The sequence below is a fragment of the Apostichopus japonicus genome, chromosome 2 (assembly GCF_037975245.1).
Source record: "Apostichopus japonicus isolate 1M-3 chromosome 2, ASM3797524v1, whole genome shotgun sequence".
Lineage (NCBI taxonomy): Eukaryota > Metazoa > Echinodermata > Holothuroidea > Aspidochirotida > Stichopodidae > Apostichopus > Apostichopus japonicus.
The window spans coordinates 30,228,346-30,249,717 of record NC_092562.1 but is presented as its reverse complement, the minus strand read 5'-3'; the positions used below and the strand labels follow the sequence as shown (position 1 = coordinate 30,249,717).

Here is a 21,372-nt window from a genome sequence, read left to right as displayed (position 1 = left end):
ATTACTTTTGGAAGAGACCTCAGAATACAGTTTGGTGTCATCAGCAAACGTCTTGGCTGTACACATAATATTTCCATCAATGTCATTTATATAGACAACAAACAAGTTGCTTTGGGTTTTTTGCAAAAAAATATGCAGAAGTGTTTGCCTCATCACAAAATACTGTAATGCAGTTCTAAGAACTATCGAGGACTGTCGCCAAACAATTTTATGGATTTTTAGTAGTATTTAGCTCCTTGATTTCATCATTTTATTGCATTTGTAAAATCTTGGGTGCACTTCCAAACTGAAGAGTTATGTGGCTCAACTGTTCTCTAGCCAGACTAGCCTAATGTAGGTAGAACCCACAATGAGCAGTCTAATGTTATCGTTTCACTTCCCAGTTTTCACGAACGGTGAAAGGGCCAAAATGGTTAAAAAGTATATATTGTTTTGTTTTATATTTAGTCAAGACAATAAATCTTTCTTATATTCGTTAAACATGGACAACAGAGGGTTTTTGTATATGCAATACGTCAAGTGCAAAAAAAAAAGAATAATGTCGTCCCCCTAAGCTTAGAGTGGGTATACTGTATGATGTTAACTGCCAAAACTGGATACTATATATCGAACAGCATTAGAACAATCTCACTTGAGGGATCTGCAATTTACTGATACAGGGTGTATAAACGCACCTTCCCAGGCTTTTAATAGCATTTTATCGAATGTGGTGTGGTTGTGGTGAATCAAAAGCGCGGAAAAACACAATCCTTTATGTGGAACGTTATAACGGTTTCGCATAATCAGTAGCTCAATGGGTTTTGCCGATGCCGATTATTTAACGATTGTCTGATCATCGGCCCGATGCCGATTATCTAACCAATTATCGACCGAACACTTTTGTGTAGTCACAGAACAATAAATATTTTGAGATCATTACATTTCTGACGAACTACACATATGAACCAGACAGCAAACTGTAGTGTGCTTTCGATGATGCTACATGAATAATCTTAGGGAAAGCCGCGCAAATCTAACCCCCATGTCCTGGCAGGCAAAAATATTGCACCACTTGCTCATTATGCACATGTATTAGTCCCATGGCTGAATGCACACCAGCTGATAGCCAGCCAGAGTAATGAGCACAGCGTCATGACAACCCCAAAGCTGCTTATTGTTCACAAACAATGAGCAAACATGGCCAAATAAGCGGATTAACTTTGGCGGTTTTGACAGTCAATAGAGCTGTAGTCTATGTTGCAAACTGCCTCATGCACTATAATTCGCGACTATCAAATATCCGAGATTCAATACTATATATAATTCTTGCAAACCTTCCATGTTATCAAACCTCACAAATAAAATTTCTTGGTCATTTATCATTAATCGTGACCTTCAGCTACTCGAAAGTTCAATAAAAACAGCATATTAGTATAGCTTTTACCTGGGCCTGTGCATAACCTTGTTCAACGAGTGGTACGTAACTATGATTGAAAAAGTAAATCATCCATTGCATTCAAAATATGCGCCCCAAGAACTTGGAAAACTCATATTGACATACCAAAAGCCAAGCAAAACAATAATTAAGCTACGCCACACATGTATGCTAACTGCAAAGACCATCAACTGTAACGTTGATTTCTGCATAACTGTAGTACATCCCTCGAAACTGTGGATTTACTTTAAGTGCCAGCTACTGTAACTGCGACACAATTTAAGCGAATAAACAATTGGTTAAAGGCTTGATTTCCCAATTGAATTAGTGTGTTGTTAGGCTGCCACATATATAAGTGACAGTATTTGGTGAGAATTTTAGTGCAAGCTACTTGCGCTACAAGTTGAGCGAAAAAACAAAGGTTTAAAGCCTAGACTGCTCCCATTATCTTTTTGTTGTTGTTACCCGACCATGCAATCGGAAGAAGCGCCGCACTTATTTCTCCATAAGGCTGGACTTTCGGCGAGCATAGCATAGGCCTTCATGTAATTTGTTCTCGCTCATGTAGGTTACTAGCTGCATGGTTAAAAAAAACATAAAGACCTGTCGGAGTGCAAAAATTGCTATACCACAATGATTTTTTGTTCACACGTAGGATTATGCTAGAGCCTGCTGTGTTAGACTCTGGTTCACGCTAAAGTGCAGCGTACAAAAGTATTTGGTTTTAGTGTTTTTGATCTTAACAATTCAGGAAACTTTGCCTTACAAAATTTATTGTACCCACTTGGCCGACTGGGCAAACAAGAAAATTAGCTAGATTCCTGCAATATTAATTCACATTTCCTTATTTAATTTCACAGATGTTTTGCCTTTGCAAAAGGATAAAATACGGCGTATAAACACACTATCCTTGCGGAACGTTTGGATACCTTTGAACTTTTAATTAAGAGTGCTCTTTTGTTCAACTTGCTATTGTATAGTAAATGCTTTGACTGCTGTGAATGTAACTGTATAGCATGGAGGGTAGTTTGGGGACAATGTGCACCCAAGTGTGACTCATTATTTGCCTGTGGCTGTGCTCATTATAGCGGCAGATAAATCCACCAGTCCAGACTTGGCGATTTGCGAGGCTTCCTTTATATGAATTTGAAACACTCGGCTGTAGCGTATGTATGTTTGTTGTATGTATGTTTATTAGATCCTCCTGCAAGCAGGAACTCGCGAAGAAGCCTCATTGGCTTATCAAAGCCGCAAGCTGACCGAAGTCAGTCTCTTACATTCATATTTAGCGTCCATGATTATGAATTGTTAATTGTCAACAACTCTGCAACTGGACGACATACATTAATCTGGGAGTGACTCGAACCAGGGACCTTATGATTGAAAGCCAGGATGAACAAAATACTTCAAAGTAGTCCAGTATAAAGCATTGAGAAATGACAAACAATATTCACATTGGCAGCTGATAACTGAGATGGACACTTTTCTTGTATCAAAATACAGATAGAATTACTCGCTATTTGGGGACCGTGGCTAAAAGTATACTCGCAAAAACGCAAGTTTCACTCCGCACTAGATGATTGCTGTTTAAGTCTCCATGTAAAACATCAATTATTTTCTGTAAACAAAGGAGGCACTTGGGCAGATACATGGTGCTACATAGCTGCACACTCATAAATTATGTTTCTGTGCAGTATGAAATTTGAACTTATTCCACCACAAGTAAGTGTTGAACAAAGTAAAGCATGTCGCAGAATCATAAATAAACAGCAAGGCCTATTATAGTGTCTCAAACACTTAAAAATAAAGCATTTGCAAAAATACCTACGAAGATAGCTTAGCTTCTGTTACCTAACGGCTCATCAATTACTAGGCATGTACTATGCAATTGCTACTGTAGGTGTGTGCAACTCGTAAGCCTATACAGTACCTCACTGCTACCTTGAACCACTACTCAATCGATTAGTGCTAATTAGTACATTTGCCAAATTATATACCTTGTCTTTTTAGCAGCAGAATGGTGCACAACAAATATCGCTATAACTCCATTACACTGCCTTAAATCAAAGGGAACTTTCATGCAATGAAAATCTACGGTTGAAAGAGCAGATCTATCTTCAACTCGCAGCTGGTGTTGAGTGAAAAATATTTGCAAGAAAAATCCTAGCGGCAAAACAACAAAGTTGTCTCAAAACTTGTTATTTTTAGTTGTTGTATATTTTGCAAATTATGACTGATAGCACATAGAAAATGCCTTGAGAAATAATTAAGGAGATGTTTGGCCACCTTAAATGTATTGGTATTCTGACACAAACATTTTAACAATGCTTAATATTTTAGTAGTCTACCTGCATATACTCTACTTTGCAGGGCTTGAAATGCGCATATAAGCAAGCCGTCGTGATATCGATGGTTAATATTTATTTATTTGGTTGAGAACACAACATATTTATGAATGCCGTTCAAGCACAATACGACAGAAAACTTCAATTTAAGCAAATACTGTATATAATACAGATGATTCAGTGATATCCTTTGTTCCTATATAGCAATGCTGTATATTCAAAGAGTACACCTTTTTGCACACAATAAAATAAATATATAAATACTAAATATGAGATTGTTCCAAGCTTCCCTTCTTGAAATATTGTGTTTTCAAGGTTTTCACAATTTGATCCCTAGTGACCCAAATAACATTTTTCCTTCAAAAAAAAATTAAGCTTCTTGAACTAAACGTGTCACAACTGCATACTAAATATGAGATTGTTCCAAGCTTCCCTTCTTGTGATATCGTGTTTACAAGGTTTTCACAATTTTGCCTCCGATGGTGACCCCAAATGACCTTTGACCTGTAGACACAAAAAACAATGGCATCTTAATGCTTCACAACTACATACTAAATATGAGCTTGGTCCAAGATTCCCTTTCTGAGGTATGGTGTTTACAATGTTCAAAATTTGACCCGGGCTGGTGACTCAAAATGACATTTGACATAAAAACAAGAGCCCAAGGGCACTGTGGTTCCTTGCTTGGGGTATATGACAATACACATAATATTATCAAGCAAGATTGGGCTGAAATAGTCCAAGTAATTGTGGTCCTACATGTTCCCATAAAGTAACCAACACTATAGCCAACACTTCTGTGATCACAAAATGTGATCTGATTTTTTATCAAAAGGCACTTTTGAGATCTAAATATGGCGTCGAAAATGTAAGAAATATAAGAGACCTACAAGCGTGTCAACAGATATGATAACAATGGTGACCTCAGATGACATGACCTTTAAGTTTCAAAATGTTCCACCACCCCATTCACATCTTGTCCCAAAATATCAACCATGTCACACCTTGGCATTGAGATTTAATTGCATTAAATGTCAAAAAATTAACTTTGAACTTGTATGTAACTTCACACACAAAGGTCACCCGGAGGTCAACCAATTGACATTTTTGATCGGTGAGACCTAAATAGAGCATGACTGTAAAAATTCAAACATTTTTTCGTTGCCCATTTTCTCCCCCCCCCCCATAATACTACTTTTTTAACATTAGCTGACCTTTGGTGACCTTGGATCACATGACCGTTAAGTTTGAAAATATACCCCTATACCATTTGCAACTTGTCCAAAAAAATCAACCTTGTCACACCTTGGCACTGGGAGTTATTGCATTAAATGTGTGAAAATTAACTTTGACCTCAAATACCTTCGCACACGAAGGTCAAATGGGGGTCAACCCATTGACATTTATGATCAAAAGGTACCTTTAACATCTGAAAATAGCATCGAAACTGTAAAAATCCACAAAACACGGAAAGGTCACCAGAGGTCAAATTGAGGTCAAGGGTTACCCAGATGCGGGTCGACAATTGGATTACATTGAAGCAACTCCCAACCCTAACGGACAATTTGTTCTCAAGTTGTCGCAAAAATACTAGTTTTTTATCATTAATTGACCTTTGGTGACCTTGTATCACATGACCGTTAAGTTTGAAAATATTCCCCTATACCATTTGCAACTACTCCAAAAATATCAACCTTGTCACACCTTGGAACTGGGAGTTATTGCATTAAATTTCTGAAAATTAACTTTGACCTCATATAACTTCGCACACGAAGGTCACACAGGGGTCAACCTATTGACATTTATGATCAGAAGGTACCTTTAACATCTGAAAATAGCATCGAAACTAAAAAATCCACAAAACACGAAAAGGTCACCCGCGGTCAAATTGAGGTCAAGGGTCACCCAGATGCGGGTCGACAATTGGATTTCATTGAAGCAACTCCCAACTCTAACGGACAGTTTGTTCTCAAGTTATCGCAAAAATACTAGTTTTTTTATCATTAATTGACCTTTGGTGACCTCGGATCACATGACCGTTAAGTTTGAAAATATTCCCCTATACCATTTCCAACTTGTCCAAAAATATCAAACATGTCACACCTTGGAACTGGGAGTTGTTGCATTAAATGTCTGAAAATTAACTTTGACCTCGTATAACTTCGCACACGAAGGTCACACGGGTGTCAACCTATTGACATTTTTGATCGGAAGGTACCTTTGATATCCAAATCTAGCATCAAAACCAAACATTTTCTTTTTTGCTCGTTTCCTCCCAAAATAAGCACATTTTTTCTAATGTGACCTTTGACCTTTTGACCTTGGTTTCAGATGTAGTTTAATCTCCTGATTCCAAAAAACAAAACGAAAAGTCTGTACAACCATCCTAACTCCGACCGAAAAACTTTGACCCCATATAACTTCGCACATAAAGGTCACACGGGGTCAACCTATTGACATTTATGATCAGAAGGTACCTTTGACATCTGAAAATAGCATCGAAACTGTAAAAATCCCAAAAACACGAAAAGGTCACCAGAGGTCAAATTGAGGTCAAGGGTCACCCACATGCGGGTCGACAATTGGATGACATTGAGGCAACTTCCAACCCAAACGGACAATTCGTTCTCAAGTTATCGCAAAAATACTAGTTTTTTTATCATTAATTGACCTTTGGTGACCTCGGATCACATGACCATTAAGTTTCAAAATGTTCCCCTAACCAGTTCACAACTTGTCCCAAAATATCAACCTTGTCACACATTGGCACTGGGAGTTATTGCAGTTTTAATATTTTTTGTTTTTGGACCATAACTGACCTTTGGTGACCTTTGTGAGCACCAAAAACAATAGGGCACACCTTCTCCATATGGCGGATCTATAGTCCAAGTTTGACCTCAATCCAACATTCCCTTATTGAGATAGAGCGTACCCAAGCAAGTGTCACAGACGCACACACACACACACATACACCCACACACACACACACACATACGCCAACCTGACTGCATAGGTTCCTTTTGCTAAAGCAAGGAACCAAAAACACAATCTGGGTTTTTCCTATCCAATGTGGTACTTCTCTACATCAAATATGAGATTGCTCCAAGCAGACCAAGCTCTCCTTATTTAGATATCTTTTTTACAAAGTTTCACAATTTGACCCCTGATGACTCCAAATGACCTTTTGATATCCCCAGATAACACTAGGCTTCTTCTACTCAATGTGGTAATCCTACACACCAAATAAAGCTTCCCTTCTTAAGATGTCGGGTTACAAGCAAGGCGTCACACACATTCATGCGCCTGCATGACCACAAAGGTTAGGATTTATCGAAACCAAAAATGCATAGGCCTACAGTTTGAGTGATTTGGATTTTTCTTTGATAGACATCGTTGATTAAATTCTTCAAAGAAATTTCTGGTAGCCTTAAGAAGTTACCTTAAAAGACGATAAATAATTTTCCAAACATGTTTTCAAAATATGAGGAAGCTAAGGTTGCGTTTGACAGAGAAACAATCTATCAATTGTTTAGGATGGATATATTTCAAATATACTTTGAACAGTAGAGCATGTGATGTCATCTTCGCAAATTAAAGATTGCGACATAACCCAGGCTCAATACAGTTCCTACAGCAAGCACAACAAGTACGGGGTTTAAATACAGATGAATTTCTTCCTTAATTTTTGGTGAAATTTCTTATCAATTATATGTCTTAAAAATATGTAGTGCATGTGATTATATGTGATTTTTGAAATTTTAACAGCAGATTCTTTGTTGTTTATACATCGCGTTATGCAGCTCCATTGCCAAAAATGTTCACGTGTAGGCTACTCTTACGTTTTCAAACGACAGTTCTCGGAAAGCCTAGCTTCTCAGTAACTATACATTCTGCTCTGACATCGATTCCGCCAAGTTTCATCTTTCGATGTTCCATATACTTTCTAGCTTCCTTTTACTGTAAAGTTGGTCTGTAATTTTATTTCAATGATTTCGAAGAACGATGAATAAACTGTGGTTTGAGTGTGAGAGTGTGATATGTGCAACACCATGTACGTACCAACTGGGCATGGTAGGCAGCTGTGGGTACGTTCGCGATGTGTACCTAATATATAATAGTAAATCACCCAGGTGTGTGTACACGCAAGATTGCTGCGGAAATGGAAGTGCTTATTTGCCTGCACAACCTCATTTCACCAAATTGATGCTTTCGGTGAGAAACTGGTGAATTTAAAAACCAGATTTCAACAAGAAGTAAAAGTCGAATGGGGACATGTTTCACATGGTTAGCAAGAAAAAAATAAGAATGCAGACAATGTATCCAATTCGTCCACCAGACACTTCCTTTAAGTGTATCAATTATGAACCCACCATGCTAGCCAGCAATCTTTGAAATACAAAGTTGTTGATCCTAGCTATGGCCTTTCAAACCACCTGTAGGATGTTGTTCTATGCCTGTTAGAAAATATAACACTTGTTGGCTTATGGTTATAGCAAGACATTGCAAATGACAGCAGTAAACTTATTTATTACAGCTGTAATACGCCCAGCATAATTACAGTATTGGCAGGAGACCTAGGTCTCTTAAATTAGCGTTAGGCTTAGTCTAGTATAGGTTTGGTAGTTTACCAATGCCAGGCACTGCCATTGCCGCTTTAACTTGTGTACGGAGGACACAGTGACAGCTGCATAGTGGCATTTCTTGATCCAACTTACCAAATGCAGGAGCGAATTTTAACAGAAATAATAGAAGCACTGTTACAGTCGCAGTTAACAACACGGGACTCCTACTTCCACGTACAATGCTAGCCATTTCGTTCACAATAAAGGCAGTCGGCCTTGATAAGGCTGAGGAGTTCCTGATTTGCACCCTGTGTAAGGTGGTGATACGTGTGTTGTTGGCAGTGGGTACAGTTTGGAGCCTAACCGAACACTGTGTAGTCTGCGTGTTGTTCTGCCATCGTTTACTACGCGAGCTGCACAGTGATGAGTAAAGAGAGAACTTGTTGTGTGCTGGTACTTCCTGGCTTTCGTGTCACCCTACCAACAGCTCAGTAGTTGGTAGGTTCGTGTGTTATTTTATGACAACTTCTCAAGGAATTCAAATCGTCGAAGATATGCAAATAGATTCGTGTTTGGAGAGTGACTATCGATGTACAGTAGCCTAGTACGTGCTTAGACTGCCGTAGAGTTGTCTTTGTTTAGGATACATCGTTACTTCCTTGTGCAAACTACGTCATTGGCTCGAACTTTTGAAAAGAAATATTGGAATCAACCATTATTACATATGGGGAATAAAAGTAACGTATAATTATTTAGAGGGCATATTTAGTTCGTACACGTCAGAGCCGTATATAGAGAGAGTTTGGCCAACTGGCGATTTGTGACGTCACACGCAAACCATGGGCATCAAAATAGGTCCAGTTGTCGTTACCAGTTGCGCGAAACACGAAAAACACCACACACAATATATAGCAGCTTTGCACACTGTGCTCGTTGCGAACAAACGAAGCGACTCAGAATGTCAGATTTTGACAGGCATACGAGGAACAAAATGGATATCAGGTAATGAATTAGAGTATGCGTTAGTTAATGACATTTACGTTTATCTTCACACCTGAAATGCATAGAAAACTAGCTGAAAACCTGTCATTACACTTGTTTTATTTTACGCCTCATACTACTAGTCCTACTTTAGTCATACAAACGAAAAGCACACATCACAGTCCTGGCTAGGCTAGATTACAGACGCACAACTATAGCATCAGGCCTACATTAATAGATCCTTCAATTAAATAAAGTAGGCCTACACATAAAATGACAATTTATGCTTCACTGATCTTTCAGGTTTGCCAAAAAGTAGTTGTACCAGAGGTCATTGTATTAAACTCCAGAAGTTACATAGTAGGATTAATATTCGGCATAACTTTTTCTCTAAAGTCTAATACAACTTATACAAGGGTTGTGAATGGATTGAATGGTTTGCCTGAGAAGGTTGAATTGCAAGTAGTGTGTATGGGTTTAAGAATACTTTGGATGAGTACATTAAGCATTGTAATTGGGTATGACATTTGATGTCCTCGGTTTTATTCCTCTCATATAGCCTTAGGGTCCTTAATGGGGACTTGAATGTCTCTCCTGGTCATTTTTTCTACTAAACTAAACTATATACTTGAGTGTAGGAGTTAGCAATAGTTGGGAGTCTGTGGGCAAACCTAAGACTGATATTGTGGTGTTAATTTCTCAGGAATGTAGTACTAGGCTATAGTAGGTGCAACAGATTGAATGGGTCTGTCGAGAAAAAAAAACCCTGCAACAACTGAATACTGGTGTATGTTGTAGCTTATGTATTTTCCATTAACATATATACTATACGGTCATGTCCTTAATGAGGTTTCATGGATCACACTGACATAGTGTGCCTACTTGTCAGTTTTGTCAACTGAGCATAGGGCTGATGACATCATTCAGTTTGTTTTTATGCAGACAGCAAATGGCCATAATGATAATTATTAATTGTTACTTATTCTTCATACTGCCCTTACTGGCCTTACCTGAACAGTGATGTATAAAAATGCAAGAAGTCTTTAAGCTTTTCATTTAAGAATCGTTTCAGCCTGTCCTATTTCAAACATATGATTGGCAGGTTTACACGTTACATAGCTTATCAAAATGGAGCTGTTCTGTAAAGCAAGAAAATCACGCATTATTATGCATGCATACAAACACACTCATATATAACAATTTCTGAATATCTTTTCAGCTGCCCAATGGTACTGGAATGCAAGCTCTGTTGGGTGAAGTAAAAAACCCTCATTGTACTCTTTTATCATGGTCAGCGTAGCTGGAACCAGCAATGATGGTGATGTGGATTTGACAGTACCTAGACAAGAATTCAATAGCTGCTTTGTGCTGAAGTGGGTTCAACTTGCTCAAGGCCATGACAGGATGACGACTAGACATTAGGATGAATTATCTGTTGTAGAGCTCTATAAACCAGGCAGTTGTTAAAACATCCATTGGGTGACCCTCACAGTCTACCAGGCACTGCATCGCAGAAGCAAAATGAAGTGTGTGTGATACCTTCATCTTATGAGAGTGGAATGGTATCAGTGTGGCCTCTGTCAATTTGGCTTCAAGTCTTTGTTTTCTTGAAAGCTGAGAAGATCTCTCAGTGGTTTCACACTGACCTCTGTACTTGACAATTCATGTGTATTTGCCAGCTCAGGAGGAAGCCAGATTTTAATTACATTAACCAATGCTGACTTTTTTTTGGACATGTGGTACATCTGCAAGGAGGTGAAGGAAGCAGTTGGAGTTGCATGGATGTGGAATCTTGTTGATAGTCTGGCAGTCTTATCCACAGATTATCCCAAAGCTTCTCCACATTGCCACATTCAGAACTTATTACATTGATAAACTTGAAAATTGCAGGAATCTAACGAAGCACCCATCAAGGGAATTTGTTTGTATAATTATTGAAAGCTGTGACCTTCTGATGTGACAGACTAATGTGAAATAAAGGGCAGTAGATTACCTTGTAAATGAACCTTGTTATTGTTTGATTGTATCTAATGTTTGCAAAATTTTAAGTTGCATGCTACCAATTGAAACATAATTCTTTCTCTATTAATGGGATATAAATACTTCTCCTTAAAGGGTGTGGAGACTCCCGCACAAAGAAACGTCTCATGCCGGTTATCTGACCTAGATTCGAATGCGGTGTAACAGAAGTGTTAGACACCACCATTGATCCCAGAAAATACACATACAGCTTGCTACCATCAGTAAATAGACATTAGTGTACAGTCAATACAAACATCACAGTCAATACCCACAACACAGTGCACATAGCAGCGTGGACATCTCAGGTCTAGATAAAAGATAACAAGGTATCGGGTTTCATTACTGTCTGCATTTTGTAGCGACACAAAAAAAACTTCACTTGCAAGCAACGGAAAGTAAACTTTTTCAGAGCGCGGCATGCGGTTTAGGGCAAGTCTTCAATACCTTTAAATATACTGCATCGGTTGTTGTCACTTGATCATTTGCTTGTGTGTGAGCTAAACAGCTTAAATAATATGTAAAAAAGTAATACAAACTTTCAAATTGCCAGATATTTACTTGCTCAAAATCATTATCCAATCATGATTTGTTGCTATCCTTGAGTCCATTATTCAGATGATGAGGCAGATTCCCTTCGACTCTCCATGATGAAGGTAAAACCTTATATCTTAACCAACTGCCATTGAGTGTCCATTTGAAAGTTTCAAACACACAAGTGCATTGATTAAAACAAAGACTTTATTGCTGTGGTTGCAGGAACTGGATTTCAGTCTAGAAGTCACTCACCAGGTTTGTCATTATCACAGTCTGCTAACTGTGGCTTTTTATGTTAGGAGTTTTTCTTCAAAGCACATGTCACCTTTGATTTGTAAAAAAAGTCCTGAAATTCAGGGAGTTAAAATTTACTGTCTAAAGATAATTTAAAAAGGTTTTTTTTAACTTCAATCGTCAATGTGGGTGTCAATTAAGGCCAAGGAGGTACTGATGCAACTTTGATAAATGATAGTTGACTGCATCCAAATTAAACCAAGGCCTAGGCTATACTTTTGAAGAAGAAAAAATTAGGCTGAATTCATGTTAGCCTAAAAAGGCTAGGCCAATGCTGACAATTAACACAAACCAAGATCATTTAACCATTTGGGCACTTGTTTATGACATACTAAAAGGGTCTATATAATTAGGCCTGTATGTGTACACAACCCACAAGTTGCCATGAGTATAGACCTAGCCTAACTAGTTTAGGCCTAGGCTACTTTGTTTTCCTTAGACCTAGTTTAATTGGGCCTTATACTGTGCCATATTATGTAATGTGCTATAACAGTTGTAGTAATAGCAAGAATGGTCCAGGTCTAACTAAGCCCAGGCTTAACTTATGCTTCGGGCTTAACTAAGGATTAGGGCTTTACGTGATGCCTAGAGGCTAGCCCACCCTTTTACATAGAACTAAAAGTGATACTTTTTTAGGCTAGGCATAGCCTAGGCATACAATAACTAGGAATTAGGATAACTATATGTGCGACTGAAACTGCCATGCCTATGATTAGGAGAGCTGGCATAATGAAATCGAATTTGTGGATCGTAAAACGAGAGAGAATAGCCATGCATGTAATTACAGAAACCAGTCTGAACGTAAAATTCTCGCATTGCTTGTACATTACTCGTATTACACTAGGGCCTATGGCTAGTATGGGCCTAGGCTACACAGACTTTTTTTCATTAGATCTCCATCTTGTTCTTTCTACTTCCAAAAAATTCCTCTTCTTTTATGGTCAGTGGGATAATCGAACAACAATATCCATGTTCTGACCGATTGCAGCATCCCCAGCACCATTTCTTTCATAATTTCGTACTTTTTTCGTGTACAAAACGATAGTCTATACACTGTGAGTATGCGTGTCGTCTGCTATAAAGTTTTCAAGTGGACCTATTTTACCACCCTGTGTGGGCGTTTTCCCTCTCGACCAATCCAAATCGGTTACATGGTTGGCCAAACTCTCTCTATATACGGCTCTGGTACACGTCAGAGCCGTATATAGAGAGAGTTTGGCCAACCATGTAACCGATTTGGATTGGTCGAGAGGGAAAACGCCCACACAGGGTGGTAAAATAGGTCCACTTGAAAACTTTATAGCAGACGACACGCATACTCACAGTGTATAGACTATCGTTTGTGTACACGAAAAAAGTACGAAATTATGAAAGAAATGGTGCTGGAGATGCTGCAATCGGTCAGAACATGGATATTGTTGTTTGATTATCCGACTGACCATAAAAGAAGAGGAATTTTTGGAAGTAGAAAGAACAAGATGGAGATCTAATGAAAAAAAGTCTGTGTAGCCTAGGCCCATACTAGCCATAGGCCCTAGTGTAATACGAGTAATGTACAAGCAATGCGAGAATTTTACGTTCAGACTGGTTTCTGTAATTACATGCATGGCTATTCTCTCTCGTTTTACGATCCACAAATTCGATTTCATTATGCCAGCTCTCCTAATCATAGGCATGGCAGTTTCAGTCGCACATATAGTTATCCTAATTCCTAGTTATTGTATGCCTAGCCAGGCTATAAAAGTATCACTTTTAGTTTAATGTAAAAGGGTGGGCTAGCCTCTAGGCATCACGTAAAGCCCTAATCCTTAGTTAAGCCCGAAGCATAAGTTAAGCCTGGGCTTAGTTAGACCTGGACCATTCTTGCTATTACTACAACTGTTATAGCACATTACATAATATGGCACAGTATAAGGCCCAATTCAACTAGGTCTAAGGAAAACAAAGTAGCCTAGGCCTAAACTAGTTAGGCTAGGTCTATACTCATTGGCAACTTGTGGGTTGTGTACACATACAGGCCTAATTATATAGACCCTTTTAGTATGCCATAAACAAGTGCCCAAATGGTTAAATGATCTTGGTTTGTGTTAATTGTCAGCATTGGCCTAGCCTTTTTAGGCTAACATGAATTCAGCCTAATTTTTTCTTCTTCAAAAGTTTAGCCTAGGCCTTGGTTTAATTTGGATGCAGTCAACTATCATTTATCAAAGTTGCATCAGTACCTCCTTATTCCCTTAATTGACACCCACATTGACGATTGAAGTTAAAAAAAATCTTTTTAAATTATCTTTAGACAGTAAATTTTAATTCCCTGAATTTCAGGACTTTTTTTACAAATCAAAGGTGACATGTGCTCTGAAGAAAAACTCCTAACATAAAAAGCTACAGTTAGCAGACTGTCATAATGACAAACCTGGTGAGTGACTACTAGACTGAAATCCAGTTCCTGCAACCACAGCAATAAAGTCTTTGTTTTAATCAATGCACTTGTGTGTTTGAAACTTTCAAATGGACACTCAATGGCAGTTGGTTAAGATATAAGGTTTTACCTTCATCATGGAGAGTTGAAGGGAATCTGCCTCATCATCTGAATAATGGACTCAAGAATAGCAACAAATCATGATTGGATAATGATTTTGAGTAAGTAAATATCTGGCAATTTGAAAGTTTGTATTATTTTTTTACTTATTATTTAAGCTGTTTAGCTCACACACAAGCAAATGATCAAGTGACAACAACCGATGCAGTATATTTAAAGGTATTGAAGACTTGCCCTAAACCGCATGCCGCGCTCTGAAAAAGTTTACTTTCCGTTGCTTGCAAGTGAAGTTTTTTTTGTGTCGCTACAAAATGCAGACAGTAATGAAACCTGAGACCTTGTTATCTTTTATCTAGACCTGAGATGTCCACGCTGCTATGTGCACTGTGTTGTGGGTATTGACTGTGATGTTTGTATTGACTGTACACTAATGTCTATTTACAGATGGTAGCAAGCTGTATGCGTATTTTCTGGGGTCAATGGTGGTGTCTAACACTTCTGTTACACCGCATTCGAAACTAGGTCAGATAACCGGCATGAGACGTTTCTTTGTGCGGGAGTCTCCACACCCTTTAAGGAGAAGTATTTTTATCCCATTAATAGAGAAAGAATTATGTTTCAATTGGTAGCATGCAACTTAAAATTTTGCAAACATTAGATACAATCAGACAATAACAAGGTTCATTTACAAGGTAATCTACTGCCCTTTATTTCACATTAGTCTGTCACATCAGAAGGTCACAGCTTTCAATAATTATACAAACAAATTCCCTTGATGGGTGCTTCGTTAGATTCCTGCAATTTTCAAGTTCATCAATGTAATAAGTTCTGAATGTGGCAATGTGGAGAAGCTTTGGGATAATCTGTGGATAAGACTGCCAGACTATCAACAAGATTCCACATCCATGCAACTCCAACTGCTTCCTTCACCTCCTTGCAGATGTACCACATGTCCAAAAAAAAGTCAGCATTGGTTAATGTAATTAAAATCTGGCTTCCTCCTGAGCTGGCAAATACACATGAATTGTCAAGTACAGAGGTCAGTGTGAAACCAATGAAAGATCTTCTCAGCTTTCAAGAAAACAAAGACTTGAAGCCAAATTGACAGAGGCCACACTGATACCATTCCACTCTCATAAGATGAAGGTATAACACACACTTCATTTTGCTTCTGCGATGCAGTGCCTGGTAGACTGTGAGGGTCACCCAATGGATGTTTTAACAACTGCCTGGTTTATAGAGCTCTGCAACAGATAACTCATCCTAATGTCTAGTCGTCATCCTGTCATGGCCTTGAGCAAGTTGAGCCCACTTCAACACAAAGCAGCTATTGAATTCGTGTCTAGGTACTGTCAAATCCACATCACCATCATTGCTGGTTCCAGCTACGCTGACCATGATAAAAGAGTACAATGAGGGTTTTTTAATTCACCCAACAGAGCTTGCATTCCAGTACCTTTGGGCAGCTGAAAAGATATTCAGAAATTGTTATATATGAGTGTGTTTGTATGCATGCATATGTGTGATTTTCTTGCTTTACAGAACAGCTCCATTTTGATAAGCTATGTAACGCGGAAACCTGCCAATCATATGTTTGAAATAGGACAGGCTGAAACGATTCTTAAATGAAAAGCTTAACGACTTCTTGCATTTTTATACATCACTGTTCAGGTAAGGCAAGTAAGGGCAGTATGAAGAATAAGTAACAATTAATAATTATCATTATGGCCATTTGCTGTCTGCATAATAACAAACTGAATGATGTCATCAGCCCTGTGCTCAGTTGACAACACTGACAAGTAGGCACACTATGTCAGTGTGATCCATGAAACCTTATTAAGGACATGACCGTATAGTATATATGTTAATGGAAAATACATAAGCTACAACATACACCAGTATTCAGTTGTTGCAGGTTTTTTTTTTCTCGACAGACCCATTCAATCTGTTGCACCTACTATAGCCTAGTACTACATTCCTGAGAAATTAACACCACAATATCATTCTTAGGTTTGCCCACAGACTCCCAACTATTGCTAACTCCTACACTCAAGTATATAGTTTAGTTTAGTAGAAAAAAAGACCAGGAGAGACATTCAAGTCCCCATTAAGGACCCTAAGGCTATATGAGAGGAATAAAACCGAGGACATCAAATGTCATACCCAATTACAATGCTTAATGTACTCATCCAAAGTATTCTTAAACCCATTCACACTACTTGCAATTCAACCTTCTCAGGCAAACCATTTCATCCATTCACAACCCTTGTATAAGTTGTATTAGACTTTAGAGAAAAAGTTATGCCGAATATTAATCCTACTATGTAACTTCTGGAGTTTAATACAATGACCTCTGGTACAACTACTTTTTGGCAAACCTGAAAAGATCAGTGAAGCATAAATTGTCATTTTATGTGTAGGTCTACTTTATTTAATTGAAGGATCTATTAATGTAGGCCTGATGCTATAGTTGTGCGTCTGTAATCTAGCCTAGCCAGGACTATGATGTGTGCTTTTCGTTTGTATGACTAAAGTAGGACTAGTAGTATGAGGCGTAAAATAAAACAAGTGTAATGACAGGTTTTCAGCTAGTTTTCTATGCATTTCAGGTGTGAAGTTAAACGTAAATGTCATTAAATAACGCATACTCTAATTCATTACCTGATATCCATTTTGTTCCTCGTATGCCTGTCAAAATCTGACATTCTGAGTCGCTTCGTTTGTTCGCAACGAGCACAGTTTGCAAAGCTGCTATATATTGTGTGTGGTGTTTTTCGTGTTTCGCGCAACTGGTAACGACAACTGGACCTATTTTGATGCCCATGGTTTGCGTGTGACGTCACAAATCGCCAGTTGGCCAAACTCTCTCTATATACGGCTCTGGTACACGTACGATGGTTGTCCCGTACACTCTTGCCGTCTGGCACGTTCAACCAAATCATGTTTCATTTTCCTTTCTTTTCGTTTATGGGGGGGGTGATGGGGGGGCAGAGGGGGATACTGGTTACCTTGGACACTTGAGATTTGGTCTCGTCGGCCATTGTAACAAAGGTGTACCACAAGTATTTGTTTTATTGACTTTCAAGCTAAATTCGTCAATTTCCAAGGTCGCTAGAGCAATTAGCTCGATCTGTCGTTTTCGCACTGGTCAGATATATGTCACTATAGAATTGCTTTTACAGTTTTCGTTGAGAATAAGACGATATAACATCATGCTCCTTTTCTTCAGTTCTTCACAGACTACTTACAATACATTTCATTTCATTTTCATCATTAACTCATCCCGCTGTTTTCACCATGTCTCACCACTATCTTTTGTTTCAGAAGCTCAGAAAATGACTGATGCAGATATCCCAGCGCTATTCTTTCCATCTTTCCAACTACAGGTTCTGCTCTTGCTCTCTCTCTCTCTCTCTCGCATTATTACCTCAGGTCTACAGGTTACACACCAACCAACACGTACAGTAGGAACACTTCCTCCAGGACTCCAGAGAGAGTGGAACCGAGTCCTACACAGCCATGGGCGGCGATCATTGGGGGGGGGGGGCGGGGGAGCATGTCCCCCCAATATTTTAGGTTGGGGGATATAGTATACAAATAATGAATGGTTATGAGTGCAATAGTGCAAATATTTCATGAGTTGAAAGATGTAATTTGCTCCATTCAACGAGGCGCAGCCGAGTTGAATGGAACAAATTACATCTTTCAACGAATACAACACCTTCAAATTCGGATATAATTGGATGTAAAATGCACTCATGCAACAGATTGTTTTGAACAGACAGGTTTCTCTGCTCTCTTACCATTGAAAAAAGTGCTACCAAAAAAGTATAATGCATGGTTCTATCATCATAGCGTGCAATAGAGCGGATTTTGCATGCAATCGACGAGCAATTGACCAATCAAATGGCCGGAATGTAATTAGGTGTTGTATAATATCTAATATCCCCCCCCCCCCCAATATTTGGTGGCATAGTTTTTTTTTAGCATATTTTGTGTACTTTTTATGATATCGCTAGTAATTTCAAAATAGAAAATGCTTAGATGCAACTTACAAGGCCTGGGAAGTGCCATTTCCAGCGATCTGGGAGGCATTTTCGGCCAAAATTTTCTTTTGCGCTTGGCGGCTTCGCGCCAACTCATGGTGGCGCTACGCTTAGATAGTTTGCCTACATGCTTCGCCCCTCCCTTGGCAAATTCCTCGCAAGGCCAATATTTTAGGTGGGGATATACGGTAGTATCTAATATCCCCCCCCCCCCCAACATTTTGGTGGCATAATTTTTTTGTGTGGCTATAAATAGAAAATAATGCGTGAAATTATTTATCCAAATCATATTTGGCGGTGGCTATAAACTTCATCCAACACATGCTGCATGAGCTGGTAAATGACTCTTTGTGGTCGTTTCTGTGACCTGTGACCGTATAGCATGTTGTCACTCATGATTATTATCACAATGTCTGTACATCTCTTGTGTATGAGTGTAAGTATGTACAATCATACATATGATCCACGTCGATATGGGTTCACTGGGTTTCCATTTGGCCTGTTTCCTACAAGATTTCTAATCGCAGGCGCGTATCCAAGGGGGGGGGGGGGGGCGAGCATATTTTTTTTAATGATATCGAAGTTTTATAGTAGCCGTTATAAGAGGTTTTAATATTTGTACACCAATAAATTAACTATGTCTGAATTTTCAAAAATTTATTGACCAACGTATTCTTCATCATACTTCCCTCTACTCGTGCAATTTTGACCGGTCTGTTAGGGATTGAAGGGGGTTTTCTATATTGGTTGTTCATAGATGAAATTTTGTGCAACATTATGGGTATGTTTTGAAGTGAATTTATTATTCAAATTCTGAACAAATAACGAGCTTAAAACCTTGAAAAGTGGGGCTGACAGGTATTGTGGGGCGCCGTACGTAGAAGTACCTACAAAAGCAATGATCCACAGGAGATGCGATGAGGTTGAACATGATGTGTGACTGGTGACAATCTTGAAAAAGGTTATGAATGAAAAAAAAACTATTGGGAAAAACTTGGTTCTCAGGCAAAAGTGTACATCTGGTTGGTCATTTTCAAGCCCGAGAAGTGCCATTTCCGGTGATCTGGGGGGCTATCAAAACCAGAAATTGTATTGTACGCTGCGCGCCAACCAATGGTGTCGCTCCGCTTTGATAGTAATTCGCCTGCATCCAAGCAAATGTCCCCCCCCCCCCAATATTTGAAACAAATCGCCGCCCGTGTACACAGCACCTCCATCCGTCTCATCAACATATCCTTACCAAACACTGCCAATCGTCTTTAGATAGCCCCAACGATGAACACATAACTCACAGAAAGAAGAAAGAAGAAAATGATTGACCTTCTGAAAAGACGCAAACGTACCGCTTAATTGCAACCGTTTTAGAAAGCCCCGGACCCCACCATCCTCAACTACAGTTGTTAATTTCTCTTGTTCTACTGTTACCAGTGCAGAACTTATGCTTCTCTCCAATGGACTTAACTTCTGTCCTACTCCTCCATCATTTGCCCGGTTCTTCCTAGATGATCCTCCAACTGAACGGGGACCCTTCTGCAAGAAAAGTTCTTGGATGTCTCCTAAGAACAGAGTCCCTATTTTAGAAGCCTATACACACAAGTCGTCAACTCTGAAATTAACCAGTAAAACTCTGCTCTCCGCACAACAACCTTCCAAGAGGTGAACGTACAGCACTCTCTCACTGTCTCGCACTGACATTATCATCAAGCCAGCCTACAAAAGTCCTGCATCAGCTGCGGACTGGGTCTTAAAACCGGCCCGGGTATTTTTCACAAAGACGGTCCCGTTATTCATTGATATATTACTTACATAGTGATCGCCGTCCTAGGGGAGGGGTCTAAGGGGAGGGGTGATTTTTTTTAAGTTAAGGAATGCCTAGATGCAAAATGGTGCTATATTTCTCAATTTTGTAGGTAACCATAATCCTATAAATAGACCCAATAATTATTTCCCAGAAGCAACACTTGATTAAACTGAGAAAAGTTAAAAACATTAACAAAAATAAACAACAATATATGTTTTAGAGCAGGGGGTCCGGACCCCCTGGACCCCCCCCCCTCTGGATCCGCGCCTACGTCCATCTATAAACGTCTCTCTCTACACGTTCCTCGCCAGTCCCCACTTCCCTCTCCCCTCCTTCTTCGTCTCTCACCCGTGTCCCTCTCTCCATGTCCCACCCTTTATGTCCCTCTCTTGAGTCTCTTTATGTCACATTCTGTACTAGGAATCATGATTTTCTATAGGGTAGTACCCTTTACTTACACACACTTTTGTCGCCCATTTCAATTAGTGTGGGGACCTATTTCGCGAAATCGAGGACAAATACTCAAATTCGTCGACTAACATTTGATAACCAAACACCCTACTGTATGTGGGTCATTTTTATTCATACATAATCTCTCAGGACTTAGCTACTGAGTGGTAACCAAATAATATCATGAGATTTTGCATGTTTTACTTCGTTTTCTGGAGGACGAGGTGCAGATTAATAAAATCTATATACTCTGCCAATGCTATGTTTATGTCAGAATGCATTGGTCTCCGTACTTGTATATCTTATCGTAAGAATATTAGCACAGACGGGTTGCCAATAGCACATTCTTTTGTTACGAACTAACAGACCAACTACAGGGTGATT

General features: G+C 39.0%; 1 protein-coding gene and 1 long non-coding RNA gene across 2 annotated transcripts in view; one reads left to right on the top strand and one right to left on the bottom strand.

The window, feature by feature from the left end:
* LOC139955788 (uncharacterized) overlaps positions 1-21,372 on the bottom strand; it is a 491,243-nt gene that overhangs the window by 136,348 nt on the left and 333,523 nt on the right. The window lies entirely within an intron of this gene.
* On the top strand, positions 9,091-11,307 carry LOC139955637 (uncharacterized). The gene is made up of 2 exons (XR_011788876.1): positions 9,091-9,323; positions 10,522-11,307. It is a non-coding gene; the product is annotated as an uncharacterized lncRNA (long non-coding RNA).